The sequence below is a fragment of the Oncorhynchus masou genome, chromosome 12 (assembly GCF_036934945.1).
Source record: "Oncorhynchus masou masou isolate Uvic2021 chromosome 12, UVic_Omas_1.1, whole genome shotgun sequence".
NCBI lineage: Eukaryota > Metazoa > Chordata > Actinopteri > Salmoniformes > Salmonidae > Oncorhynchus > Oncorhynchus masou.
In genome coordinates this window covers 70,458,786-70,473,205 of record NC_088223.1, presented here as the reverse complement: position 1 = coordinate 70,473,205, position 14,420 = coordinate 70,458,786, and the positions used below count along the sequence as shown (strand labels likewise).

At 41.8% G+C, this 14,420-nt stretch overlaps 1 pseudogene; it reads right to left on the bottom strand.

The window, feature by feature from the left end:
* Positions 1 to 311: 311 nt before the first annotated feature.
* The window catches only part of LOC135549209 (syntaxin-1A-like), a 28,738-nt pseudogene continuing 14,629 nt past the window's right edge, over positions 312 to 14,420 (bottom strand).

Genomic DNA, 14,420 nt, shown 5'->3' with positions numbered 1-14,420 from the left:
TTATTAGTCAGCCGGTCCGCCTGGTTCCTTGTGCGGGATTAATTATTGTGACCTTCTGTTTTGTGTAACTTGTGTGCACGTCTGTGGGTTACGTGTTTTCCCATTTCTTGGGTTTTGCTGGACAGTTTAAGTCCCCCTGTTTGGGGCGTTTGTTTTGTTATACGCCCTGTGTTTTCGTGGGGTTGGCTTATGTTCGCCGTTTTGGTGCATTAAAGTAGCACTCCCTTGAACTCTCTGCTTCCTGCGCCTGACTTCTCACCCACTACACTCAGAACGTTACAGTGTTTGTCTATATGTGTGTAATATGTCATCTATGCTAAACTACCACCTACACTGAAGGCAATAACAATACCAAGCACCACACAACATATAATAATCATTATTTTCTTCTGCATGACCATTATTGTATTACGTCAATAGAAATAAAACAAGGATTTCAGGCAGCATGAAAGGGTAGAGGGGAAATATTTGAAAGTATTGGAATAGGGTTTTATTCCCTATATGTGAGCTCTGTATTGGAGTCATTCTTTAACTGCCTGTTTAAATTGGGACTTCTCTCAATCTTGACTTGTAGTATTTCATCTGACCAAGTGGTGGCAATATTGTACAATGTACAGGCTGTCATTCAGGAAGGGGTCTGATGAAGAGTGTAAGCTGATCCTAGACCTGCACCTATGTAGATGTAGCCCAGCAAAGAGCAGTAGGCTTGATGCATGCTGTTCTGTCACAGCAGCAATGATGAAGGTAGATAGATACATATAGAGGGCCTCAATGAGAGCAGGTCACATAAGGTCATGCATGATTTGCCTGGGTTGAAAATGCAAGTAAACATAGTTTTTGTGACAGTTTAATTTACCCACCTATAACACTACATATGTATTTTTTTTGCTACTGGAGATAAACAAAACAGAAAAGGTGAAATGAATTAGTCACTTTTTCCACAGAGGTCTCTAGAGATTAATTGACGTCAATACATGACATATTCACTTTGACCGTGCGTTTATGAGTCCAATGTTTAGTCTGGTTTGGAGCTGGAAGAGGGCTGACCAGTATGAAGAGACAGGCACGGCTCCCCATCGCACAGACAACTGTAAAAGCATTACTTCTGTGTGAGTTGGGTCTTCCATCCCATCCTGTACTGTGGCTGTTCAGACACAAGGGGGTGTATTATACATCTAAAATGTTATGTATGCTTTGCATACAGACTGATCACTAGAAAAAGACAGCGATTTCGGATGTTTGAAAAGGTCCAGAGAACAACGATTTATGCCTTCCTCTGCTCTCACCAACAACAAAAAATGAAAAGGATTACCCAGTACAGGGAGTGAACTCGTGATGTTCGGTTCCAGAACACACTACCTAGACCACTAGGCTACGAAAGTGCTCTAGTAAGCCTTGAGAATATTGATCCTTCATGGTAATAGGGGTGGCAGGGTAGCCTAGTGGTTAGAGTGTTGGACTAGTAACCGGAAGGTTGCAAGTTCAAACCCTCGAGATGACAAGGTACAAATCTGTCATTCTGCCCCTGAACAGGCAGTTAACCCACGGTTCCTAGGACATCATTGAAAATGAGAATTTGTTCTTAATTAACTGACTTGCCTAGTTAAATAAAGGTTAAAAAAAACATTGTTTTGAATTATTTTGTTTTAACCCTTCCCCAAACCACAGCCTTAACCACGCGGAACGAACCCTGTAACCACGCGGAATTAACGCTTTAAAAAAAAATTGACGTTCATCCAAAATAGGTCGAATTTTGAAGGGAAATTATGACATCTTTTTAATGTGTGACACAATCTTCTCATTGAACCACTGAAGGGAGAAAGGGGGACCCTATGGGCCTGAGTCACATACCTGTCACCCTATCTTTACATTGGGAATGACATTCACATCAGACCATGACACCTCCCATCAACTTACCTCACATCAACATCATGCAACATGAAGCCACGTCATGCAACGTTACATCTAATGACACAATAGTCACATAAGGTCACATTGAGAGTTAGTATTTGACTTACCCTCCTTGCTTTACTCTGGTACTTTACTGCCTTCTTGGTGTCAGACACGGCCCTCTCTACATAGTCCACGTTGTACTCTGTACGATCTATCATCTCCCCGTGGTGGTGAGTGAGTGAGTGAGTGAGTGAGTGAAGAGAGAAGGTTGTTGTAGGTTGTTGGATTCTAGGTTAAACTTGGAACATTGCTATCCTAGAGACATTATACATCAGAAGTAAAACTATAGTATCTGAGACTGGTTTTTACATCAGAAGTTAATGGTTATCTGTAGGAGCCAGATGGCTTTGGAATGTGCTGGGTAGACAGGAGGCAGGGACAGGATTGTTATAGGTGATACAGGTGGAGATCTTTGGATTAGACATCAAGGGGGTTGAGGTCAGGTCAGAACCTCTTGAGACTAGGGGGCAGTATTTTGATGTTTGAATGAAAAACGTACCCAAATATAATTGTCAGATTAGGATAGAAAACACTCTAAAGTTTTCAAAACTGTCAAAATATGGTCTGTGAGTACAACAGAATTGATATTGCAAGGCGAAAACCTGAGGAAAATCCAACCAGTACTGTTTTTCTGAAACCTCTCTGTTCCATTACATGCCTTCCCTCCATTTAAAGGCATATCAACTAGATTCCTTTCCCTATGGTTTACACATGGTGTGAACAGTCTTTAGAAATAGTTTCAGGCTTTTATTCTGAAATATTAGTGAGAAAGATCACATCGCTTCAGTGGATAGCTGGGTGTCCTTAGATTTTTGCATGCGCGAGCAGCTTGGAGCAGACCTTTTCTCTCTCTCTCCTATTGAAAAAGCTACCGTCCGGTTGAAATATTTTCTATTATTTATTGTAAAAACAACCTGAGGATTGATTATAAAAAACGTTTGGCATGTTTCTACGAACTTTACGGATACTATTTGGAATTTTCGTCTGCCATTTGTGACCTGCACGAGCCTGTGGATTACTGAACAAAACACGCCAACCAAATGGAGGTTTTTGGATATAAAAATAATCTTTATCGAACAAAACTAACATTTATTGTGTAACTAGGAGTCTCGTGAGTGCAAACATCCGAAGATCATCAAAGGGATTAATTTTATTGCTTTTCTGACTTTCGTGACCAATCTACTTTGCTGCTAGCTGTTTGTAATGTTTTGTCTGCTGAGAGAGCTGTCCCAACATAAATGCTTGGTTTGCTTTCGCTGTAAAGATTTTTTTTATCTGACATGCCAGGTGGATTAACAACAAGCTAAACTGTGTTTTGGTATATTGCACTTGTGATTTCATGAAAATTAAATATTTTTAGAAATTTGAATTAGAATTTTTTTATTTGAATTTAGCGCTCTGCAATTCAGCGGATGTTGACGAAAATGATCCCGCTAAAGGAATGGATGCGCCAAGAAGTTAAGGGAGAAACAATGGTTTATCACCCTATTACTTCGTCTTCCTGTCGAACCATAAAATATGTAAGGATTGGAGAGAAGGAGGAGTGCCTAAATTGGAGTATATATACACATTTGTGGTGGTGGAAACATGTTTTGTCTCAACGCAGCTGTATTGACCCTCTGGGGAAAACTAAACTTGGTTAAGCTTTCATAATGTCCGTTGAGTTTTCTACTCTCAGAATTAGATCCTAACAGGGTTTTCTAATTGGTATGTGTGTAGTCTTCATTTTCGTGGGTTAGCCAGTCAGTGTACCTGGCTCTCCACCAGCATGGCCATATCCATGAACATGTCATGAAGTTCTCTGATGCTATTCTCCAGCTTGATGATCTCAGTGTGTCTCGTCTCAATCTCATTCAAGGCCTGCTGGGTGATGTTGGAGTCCATGATGATCTAGAAGAGACACAGTTTGTGTGTCATCACACACTCATACCCACTCACAAGTTCTCCCCCTTGTAGGTGTGGCATACTAAGTTGGAATGCCACACCTCGCCAACAGAGTCTTATCTTCTAGATATCTGGTCTTCTATTGTGTATGATTTTTTCAGAAAATTGTATGTAATTGGCTGTTGCATTGGCTCGTTGCGTGTGTGTGTAGTCACTCACCCCTGATGTGAAGATGGCAGGATTGTCACTCTCCAGCATGCTCTCTAGTTCCTCATTAGTTGTGTTCCTACCAGCTACAATAACAAACACAATCCATGGAATTGGTCTCCAACAACAACCAACCTGTAACCAAAAGCAATTGGGTATAAGTAGCACAATAGAAGACTATACATTTTGAAACAGCAACACATCTCAAAGTGATCCAACTGGGAATGGCCAACGATAATTGAGAAAGAAACACCGAATATATTTTAGCTAACTAAGTAAAATGTTAAACATGTTGGCCACCCAACACAGACACACACACCCACACAATTTAACGAACACACACATCCCCCAACACAGTGTTATATCTCATTTTCCTTCTCCCAAGACATGTCGATGGGCTGCCTACAAGGTGGCATGGGCCTGTCATTGTGACAGGCAAAAGGAGCCTTCTCAGGGCTGCTGTGTGCGTGCGCGCGCTCTCTCGCCACTAATCACAATGGCAGAGAGTGGGCGCCCACAACACCATCAAGGCAAATGGGCTGGGGAGGTGAGGTGCAGATAGAAAGAGAGCAAGAGAGAGAAAGAGGAGTCAGTGTAGGATTAATCACAGGCTAGTCTCTCATCTGCCTGTTTCTATCTCTGCCTTTTTCCATCTCTGCCGAACCCAGTCCCTGATGGGAGAGCCACGCAGCCTGTTCCAATGGCAGTATGTCACAGATTTCCTGTTTGAAAAAGCTAAGATGGGACTGAAAAATGATATAATAGTTTATGAACTACCTTGGCGTAATGAGTTTATGGTGCCTCCTATTACCTATAACATTTGCTATAATATAATAAAAAATTGTATATTATATATTCCTAATAGAATAGGACTTTGTCCATTGGTTAGAATGGAAATTTTCCTTTTCCTTTCCCAAAACACACACACGTTGAGAGGCAGAAGGTCAGCAGCAGTGCAGCATCCCTAGATGGAGAGGAATTGTGTGCAAAAAGTGCCTTACTCAAGGGCACAACGGCAGGAAATGATACATGGAATTAGAGACGAGCAGCCTTCCAGCTGCCAATTCAGTTCCATTCCTATATTTGTGTTGCCTGGGTCTTGTGTGCAATTAAGTGGCTTGCTCAAGGTCCACCTCTCTAACCTCTAGGCTACTGCCACCCAAATGCATTACACATACCTTTTGATGAATACGGTATGGGCTTTTTAGTTTCACTCAGTAAATGTGTCTTAGTGATTGAATTCATCCAAACAGGAATCCAGGGGAACCTGTTGTAGAGTTCTAAAATAGTTGTATTACTGACAGATTAAGTTAACAGCATCACTATTTGAAATAAAGTATGCACACGTAACATTGCTTCCCTGTCGTTCCACAGATTTCCTATGCCTGCTAGCAAGAAGCAGAAATGTGTTCGGGATATATTGTGCATTTGTTGGCAATCGGGGGGCCTAATCCACTCTTCCTTCCAGGGGAAAATGTATATTTCAAGTCTCTAACCTTAGTGACCAACCCTATGATTCAATTGCTGTCTGAGTGCTGTGGCAGATAAATGGTGAAGCTTTACAGTGGGGTGATCATCTGCTGGCAGCTAGTGACAACAATTCATCAGAGTGCTGGAAAAAGGCCACACCATGCGATGGCCACACAGATGCGTACAAAGACACACACACTTGTGCTGGCACGCATACACACATACAGACATAAGGCCTGAAATAAGACCCCTGCCTCCCTCCCAGTGTCCTTCTGTCCTCCCACTTTTGAATCCATCAAACCTCAGCCATTGCCATACCCAATAACAGTGGCTCTCTCTTTCCACTGCGTATTCGGACCATGTGCAGCACTTCTTCAAGAAAGCCTGAACAACTCACGTCGCCGGTTTGGCAAATTTGTCAATTTATAAACCTAGATGTTTAGGAGGGTGCGAGTAGTGACATTATTATATTTTTTCCAACATGTTAATCTGCAAGTCCTAACCTCTTGGTCTGGCTAAGTTATGAGTGCACCCTTTCACTAATTGCCATTGGGGGTAGTGAATGTCATGAATGACTCATTCCTGATTGGCAAGGACAAAGTAACACATTCCATGGCAAGCCAGCATCCAATCAAATCAAACTTTACTTTCCACATGCGCCGAATACAACAAGTGTAGACTTTACCGTGAAATGCTTAATTACAAGCCCTTAACGAACAGTGCAGTTCAAGAAGAAATGATTTACCGAGTAGGCTAAAAATAAAAAGTGATAATAAAAAGTAACACAACATTAACGAGGCTACATACATTGTCCGTAGGCAATTTTTATGAATTGTTCAGCAGTCTAATGGCAAAGGGGTAGAAGCTGTTGAGGAGCCATTTGGTCCTAGACTTGCCAATCAGAACACAGCCAGTGTATATACAGTGGGGCAAAAAAGTATTTAGTCAGCCACCAATTGTGCAAGTTCTCCCACTTCACTTTGTGAAGACTTACAGAAAACGTTTGACCTCTGTCATTGCCAACAAAGGGTATATAACAAAGTATTGAGATAAACTTTTGTTATTGACCAAATGCTTATTTTCCACCATAATTTGCAAATAAATTCCTTAAAAATCCTACAATGTGATTTTCTGGATTTTTTTTCTCATTTTGTCTGTCATAGTTGAAGTGTGCCTATGATGAAAATTACAGGCCTCTATCATCTTTTTAAGTGGGAGAACTTGCACAATTAGTGGCTGACTAAATACTTTTTGCCCCACTGTGTGTGTGTGTGTATGTGTGTGTATATGTGTATGTGTGTGTGTGTGTGTGTGTGTGTGTGTGTGTGTATATATATATATATATATGTGTGTGTGTGTGTGTGTGTGTGTGTGTGTGTGTGTGTGTGTGTGTGTGCGCATGCATGCACGCACATATGTGTCCATATGTTTATGAGTGTGCACACACACTTCCACTATGGATCTGTTTACTCCTCTATTCCCAGGTGACCCCCAAGGCTAGCTCTTGTGTATAACAATATATAGCCTATGCTTAAAACACTATGGTTGTACAAACATGTAACTTATTTTACCAGGATGTCTCTCTCAATTTTTGGAAAGAGACCTTTGAGATGTGTACAATGCTTTATGACTTTGTATATCACTCTATAGCTATGTCTGTGTTATGGCTGCGTATGACTGTGCAGTGTGTGTGGATGTTCAGTTGTAGGGTTTCCGTTTACTGCTCTGCCTGGTTCAATATTGACTCAGCGCCGCAAGCACTTCCTGGCTGCAGCACAGCTGCGGCTCACCTGGGAGCCATGAACACACTTGAAACACAGGCTAGCAATTGCATATCTTCTTGAGACAAACAAACACATTTGGTCAGTTTGATTCATATGAAGTTGTAAATATCATAGCGGTCTAAGGTACTGCATCTCAGTGCAAGAAGCGTCACTCCTATCCCTGGTTCAAATCCAGGCTGTATCACATCTGGCCGTGATTGAGAGTCGCATAGGGCGGCGCACAATTGGCCCAGCGTGCCTAGTTAAATAAAGGTTACATCAAAATAAATAATCCATAACAACATGATGTGACTAAGAGTTTAAGGTGAAGGACCAAGGCCCAATATTTTTTTATTTATTTGACCGCAAGAGTTGGAGAACCCAAGAGGAGCTTGTCTCTACATCTCTAATAATTTAATTCAATATCTCCCCATTCTGCTTCACGTCATTTGCTATGGGTGTCATCTCCTCACTACCGTATCTGGAGCTGGAATTACAGGGCGAAACACACACACCTCCAGAGAGTACCGAAAACATTTTTACTCAAAACACTAGATTTGACTATAAATAAACTCAGCAAAAAAAGAAACTTCCTCTCACTGTCAACTGCGTTTATTTTCAGCAAACTTAACATGTGTAAATATTTGTATGAACACAAGATTCAACAGACATAAACTGAACAAGTTCCACAGACATGTGACTAACAGAAATCGAATAATTAGTCCCTGAACAAGGGGGGGGGGTCAAAATCAAAAGAACACTGACATTCCTATCTTGCAGGAAATCACGCACAGAACGAGCAGTATGGCTGTTGGCATTGTCTTGCTGGAGGGTCATTTCAGGATGAGCCTGCAGGAAGGGTACTACATGAGGGAGGAGGATGTCTTCCCTGTAACACACAGCGATGAGATTGCTTGCAATGACAGCAAGCTCAGTCCAATGATGCTGTGACACTCCACCCCAGGCCATGACGGACCCTTCACCTCCAAATCAATCCCGTTCCAGAGTACAGGCCTCGGTGTAACTCTCATTCCTTCGACGATAAACACGAATCCGACCATCACCCCTGGTGAGACAAAACCGTGAAACCGTGTCCCTCCGGTCTCCCTGTAGCGCTGTCTTAGGCGTCTCACAGTACGGACATGGCAATTTATTGCCCTGGTCACATCTGCAGTCCTCATGCCTCCTTGCAGCATGCCTAAGGCACATTCACGCAGATGAGCAAGAACTCTGGGCATCTTTCTTTTGGTATTTTTCAGAGTCAGTAGAAAGGCCTCTTTAGTGTCCTAATTTTTCATAACTGTGATCTTAATTGCCTACCGTCTGTAAACTGTTAGTGTCTTAAAGACTGTTCCACAGGTGCATGTTCATTAATTGTATATGGTTCATTGAACAAGCATGGGAAACAGTGTCTAAACCCTTTACAATGAGGATCTGTGAAGTTATTTGGATTTTCACGAATTATCTTTGAAAGACAGGTTTCTTTTTTTGCAGAGTTTACATTAGTTGGGGGAACAGTAGACAAATAAATAGGCAAACAAAACTGGGCAAATAAAACCAAAACATATCAACCCATTCATGCGGTGTGTAACTATGTAGTCTGTAATGTTATCATGCACAATACCGTATCACAATTTCTGATAAGAGAATATCAGGAACACACAAACACTCACAGAGCACACTCACAGAGCACACTCACAGATCTCCAGTTGTCTCTGGATGCGGCCCTTGCAGCGTTCCCGGTAGTTCGACTGCGTGGTGTTGTATGCCGACATCACCTCCACAAACTTCCAAGACAACGTGGAATGCTGACAGAGAATTATGCAGGATGTTACATTGTCCATCAAGAGTTAATGCTTTCCAATAATAACTAGACTTAAACATACAGTCCAACAGGGATGGCAACTCCGATCCTGAAAACTCCAGGCTCAGTTTTGAAATTCCCTGCTATATACACATCATAACCCACCTGTGTTTTAAGTATGCTCAGTTTAAAGCCTCCTCATGCTCTATGGACTAACCAATGCCTGTAGGGAATGGAGAGAGAGAAGAAAAATCAATCTACCAGTACCACTACCATTTATTCAGATGGTCTAATTAATGAAGAACCAGGTTTAGTTCGGTTTCTCTGTTTTTCTCTCCCCTCTCTATACTAAATAATGCATTTGCCTGAATATTCTACCTTTAAATGTGACATAAGCTTCAGCCAGATTCTATAAGCAGTGGTTGTGCTTTCAACATACTTTTTAACTTGGAGCGCACTTTGTTCGCAAACTTCTTTATGTCTGTCATCAGCTGTTCCAACTCTGCCTTCTTTTCTGTTGAGAGAAACAGTAAAAACATCTGAATAATTGATTTATTCATGAAAATCCTGTTTCACATTTGTCCTATTCAGGTCAACCCGATTGCAACATACGGGTTTCTGTTTTTCCCAACATAGCCATGACGTCCTCTTAAAAGGTCCAATGCAGCAATTTTTATCTCATTATCAAGTCATTTTTAAAAGTGATGTAACAATTCACTGATATGCATTGGCACCGATTCAAATGTTTAAGTTACAAGTGAATCGGTCCCCGGACTCCAAACCATTTCAAACGTAGCATTCATCAGGAAATGGATTCAAATGTTCTCTAAAATGTTTTGCTCATATTACATTCTTCATACTTTCCTGAAAATTTGTCTCATCTTTTGTGACAACTGATACATTCAGTTCGATACTGAAGAAGAGGACGTAACTGTGTTGACAACCCCAGGCAATATCACTACTCAAAGTGAGCACTGTGCCTAGATTCGGGCACTAACCAACCTGCTCATGTGGCTATACCTGCTCATTTGGCTATATTGGGCTTACAATATATAAAACATTTTATTGTTCAGGTTTACAGTCAGCAATAGTTTTGATTTAAACAATCAGTGCATATGGTAATTTTTTTATATACAGGGTAAAGTAGATAATTTCATAAAGAGGACAGAAGTCACTTGTGCGAGGAAAACTGCATGATTGTAACCATTTAAAACAAAGAAACAAAAATAGCTTCTTAGCAAAGAGCAATTTCTCAAGCAATACTTTTGCTAGGACTGTGGGAGTAGTCTGACTGGGGAGGCTAAAACTGAAAACAAGCTGCTATTGGCAGAGAGGTTTGAAAATCTCATTTTTATTGGTCTATTTACTACACTGAACAAAAATATAAAATGCAACAATTTTACTGAGTTACAGTTCATAAGGAAATCAGTAAATTAAAATGTATTCATTATGCCCTAATCTATGGATTTCACATGACTAGGAATACAGATATGCATCTGTTGGTCACAGATTTTAAATGTAACCTTAATTTAACTAGGCAAGTCAGTTAGGAACAAATTGTTATTTACAATGACGGCCTACACTGGCCAAACCCGGACGAAGCTGGGCCAACTGTGAGCCGCCCTATGGTACTCTAAATCACGACCGGTTGTAATACTGCCTGGAATCGAACTAGTGTGTCTGTAGTGACGCCTCAACCACTGAGATGCAGCGGCTTAGACCGCTGCGCCACTTGGGAGCCACAAAAGATACCTCAAAAAAAAGAAAGGCACGTGGATCATAAAACCAGTCAGTATCTGGTGTGACCTCCATTTGCCTCACGCAGCATGACACCTCCTTTTGTATAGAGTTGATCAGGCTGTTGATTGTGGCATGTGGAATGTTGTCCCACTCCTCTTCAATGGCTGTGAGAAGTTGCTGGATATTAGCAAGAACCGGATCACACTGTTATACACTTTGATCCAGAACATCCCAAACATGCTCAATTGGTGACATATCTAGTGCGTATGCAGGCCACGGAGGAACTGGGACATTTTCAGCTTCCAGGAATTGTGTACAGATTCTTGGCTGGATGTGGAGGTCCTGGGCTGGAGTGGTCACACGTGGTCTGCGGTAGTGAGGTCAGTTGGATGTACTACCAAATTCTCATTTCTGCAATCAGCATGCTAATTGGACGTTCCCTAAAAACTTTAGACATCTGTGGCATTTTAGAGTTACCTTTTTTTGTCCCCAGCACAAGGTACACCTGTGTAATGATCATTGTTGAATCATCTTCTTAATTTGCCACACGTGTCAGGTGGATGGGTTATCTTGAAAAATTTGAGAGAAATAAGCTTTTTGTGCGCATGGACAATTTTAAACATGGGACCAACACTTTACATGTTGCGTTTATATTTTTGTTCAGTATAATTTTACGAGTATTACTGTAATGAAAATTCCTGATTGTCTGCATAATTGAATAACATTCAGCTCAGACACTCATATATTACCCACAAGACATGCCACCAGGGGTCTCTTCACAGTCTCCAAGTCCAAAACAAATTCACGGCAACTCACAGTATTATACAGAGCCATTATCGTATGGAACTCCCTTCCATCACCAATTACTCAAGCAAACTGCAAAATTACCTTTAAAAAAAGATTAAACAAAATTTCATGGAACAGTGGGGACCATGAGGGGACATTTTTTTTGTATTTTTTTATATCGTTGTTTGAAATTTGTGTGACTGTCCTTCAGTGTATCATCGTACCAGTGTTTTGTTTGTAATGTTTTGTGCTTTTTTGTGGACCCCAGGAAGAATAGCTGCTGCCTCTGCAAAAGCAAATGGAGATCCAAATAAACAAATAAACTCCAAACACATTTTTGCTGAGAGCAGCTGTTTAGCTTGTTAAACAAAGGTTAGCCATGTCAAGAAACCTTGCCAGCGTTACTTGCCACACTGGTAGCCCATTCGTGGGTGCTTTTTCAAAGCATACAGTTGAAGTCGGAAGTTTACATACACCTTAGCCAAATACATTTAAACTCAGTTTTTCACAATTCCTGACATTTAATCTTAGTAAAAATTCCCTGTCTTAGGTGAGTTAGGATCACCACTTTATTTTAAGAATGTGAAATGTCAGAATAGAGAGAATTATTTCTTTCATCACATTCGCAGTGGGTCAAATCAAATCAAATTTATTTATATAGCCCTTCGTACATCAGCTGATATCTCAAAGTGCTGTACAGAAACCCAGCCTAAAACCCCAAACAGCAAGCAATGCAGGTGTAGAAGCACGGTGGTTAGGAAAAACTCCCTAGAAAGGCCAAAACCTAGGAAGAAACCTAGAGAGGAACCAGGCTATGTGGGGTGGCCAGTCCTCTTCTGGCTGTGCCGAGAAGAGATTATAACAGAACATGGCCAAGATGTTCAAATGTTCATAAATGACCAGCATGGTCGAATAATAATAAGGCAGAACAGTTGAAACTGGAGCAGTAGCACGGCCAGGTGGACTGGGGACAGCAAGGAGTCATCATATCAGGTAGTCCTGGGGCATGGTCCTAGGGCTCAGGTCCTCCGAGAGAGAGAAGGAGAGAATTAGAGAAAGCACACTAAGATTCACACAGGACACCAAATTGGACAGGAGAAGTACTCCAGATATAACAAACTGACCCCACCCCACCCGACACAAACTACTGCAGCATAAATACTGGAGGCTGAGACAGGAAGGGTCAGGAGACACTGTGGCCCCATCCGAGGACACCCCCGGACAGGGCCAAACAGGAAGGATATAACCCCACCCACTTTGCCAAAGCACAGCCCCCACACCACTAGAGGGATATCTTCAACCACCAACTTACCCTCCTGAGACAAAGCTGAGTATAGCCCGCAAAGATCTCCGCCATGGCACAACCCAAGGGGGGGGGTGGCAACCCAGACAGGATGACCACATCAGTGAATCAACCCACTCAGGTGACGCACCCCTTCCAGGGATGGCATGAGAGAGCCCCAGTAAGCCAGTGACTCAGCCCCTGTAATAGGGTTAGAGGCAGAGAATCCCAGTGGAAAGAGGGGAACCGGCCAGGCAGAGACAGCAAGGGTGGTTCGTTGCTCCAGAGCCTTTCCGTTCACCTTCCCACTCCTGGGCCAGACTACACTCAATCATATGACCCACTGAAGAGATGAGTCTTCAATAAAGACTTAAAGGTTGAGACCGAGTTTGCGTCTCTGACATGGGTAGGCAGACCGTTCCATAAAAATTGAGCTCTATAGGAGAAAGCCCTGCCTCCAGCTGTTTGCTTAGAAATTCTAGGGACAATTAGGAGGCCTGCGTCTTGTGACCGTAGCGTACGTGTAGGTATGTACGGCAGGACCAAATCAGAGAGATAGGTAGGAGCAAGCCCATGTAATGCTTTGTAGGTTAGCAGTAAAACCTTGAAATCAGCCCTTGCTTTGACAGGAAGCCAGTGTAGGGAGGCTAGCACTGGAGTAATATGATCAAATTTTTGGGTTCTAGTCAGGATTCTAGCAGCCGTATTTAGCACTAACTGAAGTTTATTTAGTGCTTTATCCGGGTAGCCGGAAAGTAGAGCATTGCAGTAGTCTAACCTAGAAGTGACAAAAGCATGGATTAATTTTTCTGTATCATTTTTGGACAGAAAGTTTCTTATTTTTGCAATGTTACGTAGATGGAAAAAAGCTGTCCTTGAAATGGTCTTGATATGTTCTTCAAAAGAGAGATCAGGGTCCAGAGTAACGCCGAGGTCCTTCACAGTTTTATTTGAGATGACTGTACAACCATTAAGATTAATTGTCAGATTCAGCAGAAGATCTCTTTGTTTCTTGGGACCTAGAACAAGCATCTCTGTTTTGTCCGAGTTTAAAAGTAGAAAGTTTGCAGCCATCCATTTCCTTATGTCTGAAACACATGCTTCTAGCAAGGGCAATTTTAGGGCTTCACCATGTTTCAATGAAATGTACAGCTGTGTGTCATCCACATAGCAGTGAAAGTTAACATTATGTTTTCGAATAACATCCCCAAGAGGTAAAATATATAGTGAAAACAATAGTGGTCCTAAAACTGAACCTTGAGGAACACCGAAATTTACAGTTGATTTGTCAGAGGACAAACCATTCACAGAGACAAACTGATATTTTTCCGACAGATAAGATCTAAACCAGGCCAGAACTTGTCCGTGTAGACCAATTTGGGTTTCCAATCTCTCCAAAAGAATGTGGTTATCGATGGTTTCAAAAGCAGCACTAAGGTCTAGGAGCACGAGGACAGATGCAGAGCCTCGGTCCGATGCCATTAAAATGTCATTTACCACCTTCACAAGTGCCGTCTCAGTGCTATAATGG